This window comes from Vipera berus, assembly GCF_964194415.1.
Source record: "Vipera berus genome assembly, chromosome: 1".
Classification (NCBI taxonomy): domain Eukaryota; kingdom Metazoa; phylum Chordata; class Lepidosauria; order Squamata; family Viperidae; genus Vipera; species Vipera berus.
The window spans coordinates 316500757-316508824 of record NC_138202.1 but is presented as its reverse complement, the minus strand read 5'-3'; positions in this window follow the sequence as shown (position 1 = coordinate 316508824).

Below are 8068 nucleotides of genomic sequence, written 5' to 3'. Positions count from 1 at the left end.
AGAAGTTCTGGACTCAATTGTGGTCGTAAATCGAGGACTACCTGTATTAGTCAGCTTGTGCTTAAAATTTCTTGTGAAATCACTAATCAAATTATGATTCAGAATGGGTTAATCTAAGATGGTGTCTTCTTGAGAACCACATCCTGGTATGAAATTCTTTCCCTAACAATAAATGTTTGGATGCATTTGCTCTTGAGTTTTAATTGACATTGTTTACTCAGGGTTTTGTAATATAACCTGGAATATTATACTTTGATATTAAGTCTGTTAGGTAAGTACAGTAGTGTATAAATTGATCTTTTATAATTGTGATGCATTTATGCTGAATGGCATATCGCTCTAAGTTACCCAACATATACAGTGTAATACACTAAAGCAGGGGTGTCAAACTGCTGGCCCACGGGCTGGATGTGTCATCCGGAAGCCGCGCCCACCCCATTGCCGGCAATGGCAAAACAGTCCTGATACATCTCATGATGTCACGTGACATCGTGAGTTTGACATGTCTGCACTAAAGGAATATAGTCATGAATTTAAGATCATTCTACGTCTATCCTCACTGCACCAAAGAAAGAATAGAAAGGACGGACTAATTTGCTTTCATTTTTGTATCCTTAGTGAAATGAAAGCATCCCTCCCTTGTCAAAAGTAAATGATGGAAAAATACTAAAAAAATATATATCATTCCATAAAATCCAATTAGGATCTTAAGAAAATGATACTGTATATACAAAAATAATTTTCTCTCTTGAATGAAAAGTTCAAGGAGTAAATTTGTTACTTTATTGAATCTTCATACTTAAGCTGCTTTCAGGTCAGAACTGAGAAATCGTGAGACGTCTTTGGTGGTCTCAAGTCCCCCCCCCCAAAAAAAATCTGAAAATTGCTGCATGATGTGGCAGAATTCACCTGGTCTGATACATTACTTAGTGCCAAGGAAAGGATTAAAACTGGTAAACAGCTGGGACTTTGCAGGGCAGAAGACAAACTCAGAGGAAACTGTAAAACAGTGCTGGCTTATACTGCACCCCCAGACTTCCTGTATTAGTAGCTTCATTCAGAAACTCTGCATCCACTTAGGCTGGAGGCATGTGGATTTTTTTTAAAAAAAAAGTTTTAAAGGGTATAATGGAAGCTCAGTAGTCTTCAGAGCTAATAGCACGAATTTTATATCCCATGACTGAGACATTGCAGGAGAGATCGTTGCCCGTGTGCCCTGCTGTTGGGCTTCCTAGGCATTACCGTGGTCATAGAAAAACAGGAGGCTGGACTAAACAAGCCTTTGATCTTAGCTAACCAAGCTCCCTTTATGTTCACACTTATTTCACAGTTGTTTTTGATGCAGATATTTATAATAGTCTTAAAATTAGATGGTACTGGGGAATGAAGAGTGAGTTTCTGTTTAAAACCATGTACTCTCCCTCTAAACCAGGGGGTGTCAAACTGCCGGCCCGTGGGCTGGATGTGTCATGCCAAAACCGCACCCACCACATTGCTGTCAATGGAAAAAAAGCCACAATACGTCGCAACATATCACGTGATGTTGCGAGTTTGACACCCCTGCTCTAAACTATTAATTCTCACTGGCATCTACTGGATCTATTGCCTAACTCCATCTTTCTTAGCTGCCATTTGGTATTATAAGCATAATGAGAATTATAAGCATAAAAAGAAATACAGCGAAGGCAGCATCTTTCTCTCGCTTGCTATGCAGACAAACCAATGTAAAAGCCGATCTGTGCGGCAGCAGCCAAAAAGGCCAATGCAATCCTAGGTTGCATTAAGAGAGGGATAGAATTAAGACCATGTGAAGTATTAGTATTGCTTTATAAAGTCTTAGTAAGACCACACTTACAGTAGAATACTGCATCCAGTTTTGCTCACCATATTATAAAAAAGATGTAGAAACTTTGGGAAGAGTGCAGAAAAGAGCAACTAAGACGATTAGGGGGCTGGAGGCTAAAACATATGAAACTGTTGCAGGAATTGGGTTTCTCTAATCTAGTGAAAAGAAGGACTAGGGGTGACATGATAGCAGTGTTCCAGTATTTGAGGGGCTGCCACAAAGAAGAGGGGGTCAACCTATTTCCCAAAGCACGAGAAGGCAAGACAAGAAACAATGGATGGAAACTAATCAAGGAGAGAAGCAACCTAGAACTAAGGAGAAAATTCCTAACAGTGAAAATAATTAACGTGTGGAACGGCTCGCCTTCAGAAGTTGTGGGCGCTCCATCACTGGAGGCTTTTAAGAAGAGACTGGACAGACACTTGTCTGAAATGGCATAGGGTCTCCTGCTTGAGCTGGGACTTGGCCTAGAAGGTCCCTTCCAACTCTGTTACGCTGTTATGTTCTGTTTACAAATACTCTTTTTACTTTTGTGTGTGGAGTCTATGTGTTTTCTCCCAATGAAAACTCCTTCAGAATATGGATAAATTGGCAGCGGACAGCATTTTTAAGCTCTCCATTTCAGCTGGCACTTCCCTTTTATCCAAGTGCTGACAAATATTTGGAGAATACTTCGGTTGCTACTTTAAGCTTGTAGAATGTGAAGAAGCAGGTAGGGTGCTGTGTAGGATGAGCTCTGCCACCTGCAGGCTGGATCCAGACTTCTCTGGTTCCTTCAGCCAGCTGGGCAGGATATCTGGCTAAATTTGGGTAATGGCCAATGCTTATCTGAGGGAGGGCATGATGCCACCTGCTGTGAAAGAGGCAGTGTTATATTCCCCTCCTGAAGAGGCCTTCTTTCAATCCAGCTATACTGGACAACTGCTATAGGCCACACTTGTACTACTATTATTGTCTTTCCAAGTTTTTCCAAAGGGAAGGTCTCTTAGAGTGGGGCAGAACAGAAATGTAAAGCTAATTTGGAGAGATTCCCTCTCTTTCCCTCCCTCCCTCTCTATCTTTGTCTCTCTTGCGTATGCGCAGACACCAACACACACATACGTAGACATACATCTACTTGTGCACATATTTTACAATATTAGTTTTTCCTGTTTGCTCAGTTTTTGTCCTGACACAGTAGTCCGTTGGGCACAGCAGTCTAGCAATGAATGGAGATAGGATAGAATAGAATAGAATAGAATAGAATAGAATAGAATAGAATAGAATAGAATAGAATAGAATAGAATAGAATAGAATAGAAGCTGGAAGGGACCTTGGAGGTCTTCTAGTCCAGCCCCCTGCTCAAGCAGGAGAATCTATACCATTTTAGACAAGTGACTTTTTAAAAATTTCCAGTGATGGAGCGCCAACAATTTCTGAAGGCAAACTCTTTCACTGGTTAATTGTCCTTACTGTCAGGAAGTTTCTCCTTAATTCCAGATTGCTTCTCTCTTTGGTCAGTTTCCAACCATTGTTTCTTGTCTTGCCCTTTGGTGCTTTGGAGAATAGTTTGACACCCTCTTCTTTGTGGCAGCCCCTCAAATACTGGAATGCTGCTATCATGTCGCCCCATGTCTTCTTTTCTTTAGACTAGCCAAACCCAAGTCCTCCAGCTGTTCTTCATATGTTTTAGTCTCCAGGCCTTTGATCTTTTTAGTTGCTCTTCTCTGAACTTTTTCCAAGGTCCCAACATCTTTTTTTGTAGTATGCATCTATTTATACAACCAGGATTGTATTAGCTTTTTTGGCTGCTGCTGCACACTGCTGGCTCATAGTCAAGTGATTGGCCCTTTAGGACTCCAAGGTCCCTGTCACAGTTACTGTTTTTAAGCCAAGTCTTGCCCAATCTGTACTTGTACCTTTGATTTTTCCTGCCTAAATGTAAAACTTTGCTTTTCTCCACATTAAAACTCATTTTGTTGGATAGGGCCCATTGTTCCAGTTTGTCAAGATCTTTTTGAATCCAGAGCTTGTCTTCTGGGGTGTTGGCTATTCTTGCCAGTTTAGTGTCATCTGCAAATTTGATGAGTTCCCCTTCTATTCCCTCATCAAAGTCATTAATTGAGTGAATCAGGATTCAAATATGGCTCAGCTTAGAATATTGGAAAATATCTCTCCTTCAACAACCTACTTCTTTCTTTTTTTACGTCATTTATGCAAGCTGCATAAAATGAAGCTAAAGATGGCATGGAAATAAGCCAAAAGCCACATTTGGGTCTTGAGCTGCAAGTTCTTCTTCATACCTGCTTTCATAATATCTCATTTTTTCAAGGGTCCAGGGCAACAAACAATAAAAGTAGGCTAGACTATGACAGACAAATTGCATAGTTGCCCAATTAATTGATCTGGTTTCAGAAGTATACTGAAACTCTTTGGCCTTAATCTAAATTAACTTAATCTAAGTCCCAGTGCTAATGCTAGTCTAGGCCAATCCTATGCTATAGAGCAGTGATGGTGAACCTTTTAGAGAGCGAGCGCCCAAACTGCAACCCAAAACCCACTTATGTATCGTTGGGTGCTGGTTGGGTGTGGCCCATTGGGTGGGCGTGGCTCATTGGGTGGGCATGGCTGCAGTGGTAACGGCAGACTGGGTGGGACTAAAAATTTTGATCAATCAATTCCAACTTTGCAAGATCTTTTTTTTCCTGTGAGAAGTTGAAATAGATTGATTGAACTTTTTTTTTTTGCAAACAGTGGCAGAAAGTGAAAAGGTTTTATAAAACCCAGCTGAAGGCCTACTAGGACTGGGGCGATGACACGCGTGCCCACAGAGATGGCTCTGTGTGCCACCTGTGGCATGCGTGCCATAGGTTCGCCACCACAGCTATAGAGTCTTACTAACATGGACTATGAACTATAAACTGTGAAAACACAGCAGGGTGTTTTGCTTTCTTCAAGAAACCTTAACTGGAGTTATGTTTCATATTAGATAATATAAAATAAGATAACCTTTACTGTCACTTTTTCTATGTACACACTGGCACACATTGAAAATGAAATTCCGATGCTCACTCTCAAAATAAAAAATAAAAAATAGGCCAAGAACCCCCCTACAAACCCAATAATTTGCCTCAAATTTGGATGAATTGTATTTTTCGCTTCCCTAATATATTAGAATCAGCATAAAAAGAACACTCATGTTATTCTGCACAAGTCATCCTTCCTATTAAAATCAAATGATCATAAATCAGTATGGACTACTAAAGCAAAGTTGCCAAACATGTTGCTAGTAAAAGAAGTTATTCAGAGCTGTGTCCTACAAAGCTGCGGCAATGTGTGCTTCCCAGGATCTTGTTTACTGGTGAATTCCATCTCCCCATATGTATGTGAGGTTCGAGGATATGAAATTCTGAACAGGCAGAATAGAAAAGATGCGTTTGTCCAACCTGCTGAGGGCAGTTCAGTAAGATCAGACTAAATCATTTGAACTAATGAGTGAAAACTCTGTTGCTGCTTGCTCATCATTAAGCAAACAGGAAGAGACATAGATGGAAAATTGTAACTATAAATTCTGTTCTCTTGAGTCTCCTTTGGCTTCCAGATTTTCAGAGAAATGCAAATTTGAATTTTCTGGATAAACATACTCTCAATGGTTGTTGAATTACGTACAGCACAAATAATAGTAAGGCTACTATAGCCACCATAAGTTGATATCAGAGATCAGACACACTTCTTCCACAGTTAGAATCCAGATCAAAATTACAGTTTCAAAGCAATTGCCCAAGGAATCCTGGGGTGACCATTCCCAATTGCATTGTGCTACTAGCCTGGAAAAGATGTTTACTCTCCTGTCAAGGGGCTGGGGGGGACAAAGAGTGACAGTGAGGCCTTCTAATGTAGGCTGCAAACCCATTATTTGGGGAGAGTTCTTCTTCTTTGCTCCAGCAATGTTTGAGAAGAGGGCTGTGCTCACCATCCATGGCTATAGACTTCCAAACATGAGGAAAAGCTGAAGACTTATTTGGGAATGAGTCCTAATTTGAGTCTTGTTTACTTATTGCACATCAATAACAAATGTTGGATAACATATTTTTTCTAGTATCTGTGTTGACATCTGCAGTTTGAACAGACTAGACTAGACTAGAGTAGACTAGACTACTTTATTTGGCCAAGTGTGATTAGACACACAAGGAATTTGTCTCCAGTGCAAAAGCTCTCAATGTACATGTAAAGCAACAGAGTAATCATCATCATCATAATGATACCAATAAGAAAATATTCAAGATCAGATTGTACCAAAGAAATATAAAATAAACTGTTTTTATATAAATTTACAGTACTGTGCAAAAGTCTTAAGCCACTGCATATGTTGTTGTTTTAGCAAAATTTTAATGACCATCATTTTTCAATCCTGAATAATACCACATCTTGAATATCCAGTTTGTTTGTTGGTTTCCCTTTGAGAGAGGCCTTGCTGATGCAAAAGTATTATTTTATGTCTGTCACATTCTGTGATCTTTGGACTGGAAGGATGTGATTGAAAGTTGGTCTTATTAGCAAGCTTCCAATGAATTTCACTCATACAACATGTGTCTGTACTGTATGTAAAGCTCAAGCATGCCTTGAACAACTCTGGTGTAATAGACCTTTTTGCACAGCAGTCAGTTTGGCATGAAATAAGTAGGACACCTACAGGTTTAAGCAATGACAGTACCTAGAATTCCATTCCATTTAAGTTTAGGGGAGCCAGGTGTTTGCTGCTACTTTAGTTTATGAGAAGGTCACCCTAAATACTTGCTACTTTAGCCTTTTCTGCTTTCTCCTGTTTTTGAATAATGCATACAAATATCCTATATTTTCTGGTTGTATTCTACTGAATACAAGACTGAAACATAATTATATATGGTCATTACACCATTCCTACAACAACAAATTAATGGTGGCCTAAGAATTTTTCACAGTACTATAAATTACTTGGCACTTCCTATTCCTTAAATATGAAAATTTAGAATTTCAAAATCCAGGATGTGTGTGAAATTCAGATCCTAGATAATTTATACAAAGAACTTAATTAATTTAAATTTAATTAACACATGTCTCTTTTTTTAAGCAAAACTGTACATTTGTTAAAGTGTAAGATTTTTCTGTTTCCAAATATTATATAACTGTAGAAATAATTTAATATCAACAACCTAAGATATGCAGATGATACCACTCTAATGGCAGAAAGTGAAGAGAAACTAAAGATCCTCTTGTTGCAAGTGAAGAAGGAGAGTGCAAAAGTTGGGTTGAAATTAAACATTAAGAAAACCAAGATCATGGCATGCGGCCCTCTCAATTCCTGGCAAATAGATGGGGAAGAAATGGAGGTAGTGACAGATTTTATTTTCCTGGGCTCCAAGATTACCACAGATGGCGACTGCAGCCAAGAAATTAAAAGACGCTTGCTCCTCGGGAGGAAAGCCATGGCAAATCTAGACAGCACACTAAAAAGCAGAGACATCACCCTGCCAACAAAAGTGCCTATAGTAAAGGCTATGGTCTTCCAAGTTACAATGTATGGCTGTGAAAGTTGGATCATAAGAAAGGCTGAGTGCCAAAGAATTGAAGCCTTTGAACTATGGTGCTGGAGAAGACTCCTGCGAGTCCCTTGGACTGCAAGGTGATCAAACCGGTCAGTCCTAGAGGAGATCAACCCTGACTGCTCTTTAGAAGGCCAGATCCTGAAGTTGAAACTCAAATACTTTGGCCACCTAATGAGAAGGAAGGACTCACTGGAGAAGAGCCTAATGCTTGGAAAGGTTGAGGGCAAGAGAAGAAGGGGACAACAGAGAATGAGGTGGCTGGATGGAGTCACTGAAGCAGTAGGCATGAACCTAAATGGACTCCAGAAGATGGTAGAGGACAGGAAGGCCTGGAGGAACGTTGTCCATGGGGTCATGATGGGTCAGACACGACTTCACAACTAACAACAACAACAAGAAATAATTTCCAATTAATTTTGATTTCTGAAAAAAGGTGAATAGTATTTCTAATATGTTGGTGTATAATCAATCACATTGCCACCAAAATTGCAGAAATATGCAGAGGGGTTCAGAATGACATCTTTTTTCACCTTTCTTTATTCTAGAAAATGCAGAGCTAAGTTAGCTATGCCTGAAGTGACATTTCAGAAAGCAAGTCTGAGGAACTGATGCAAATTGCAGTTTACTTAAAAACCAAAAATATCCAGATCACTAAATC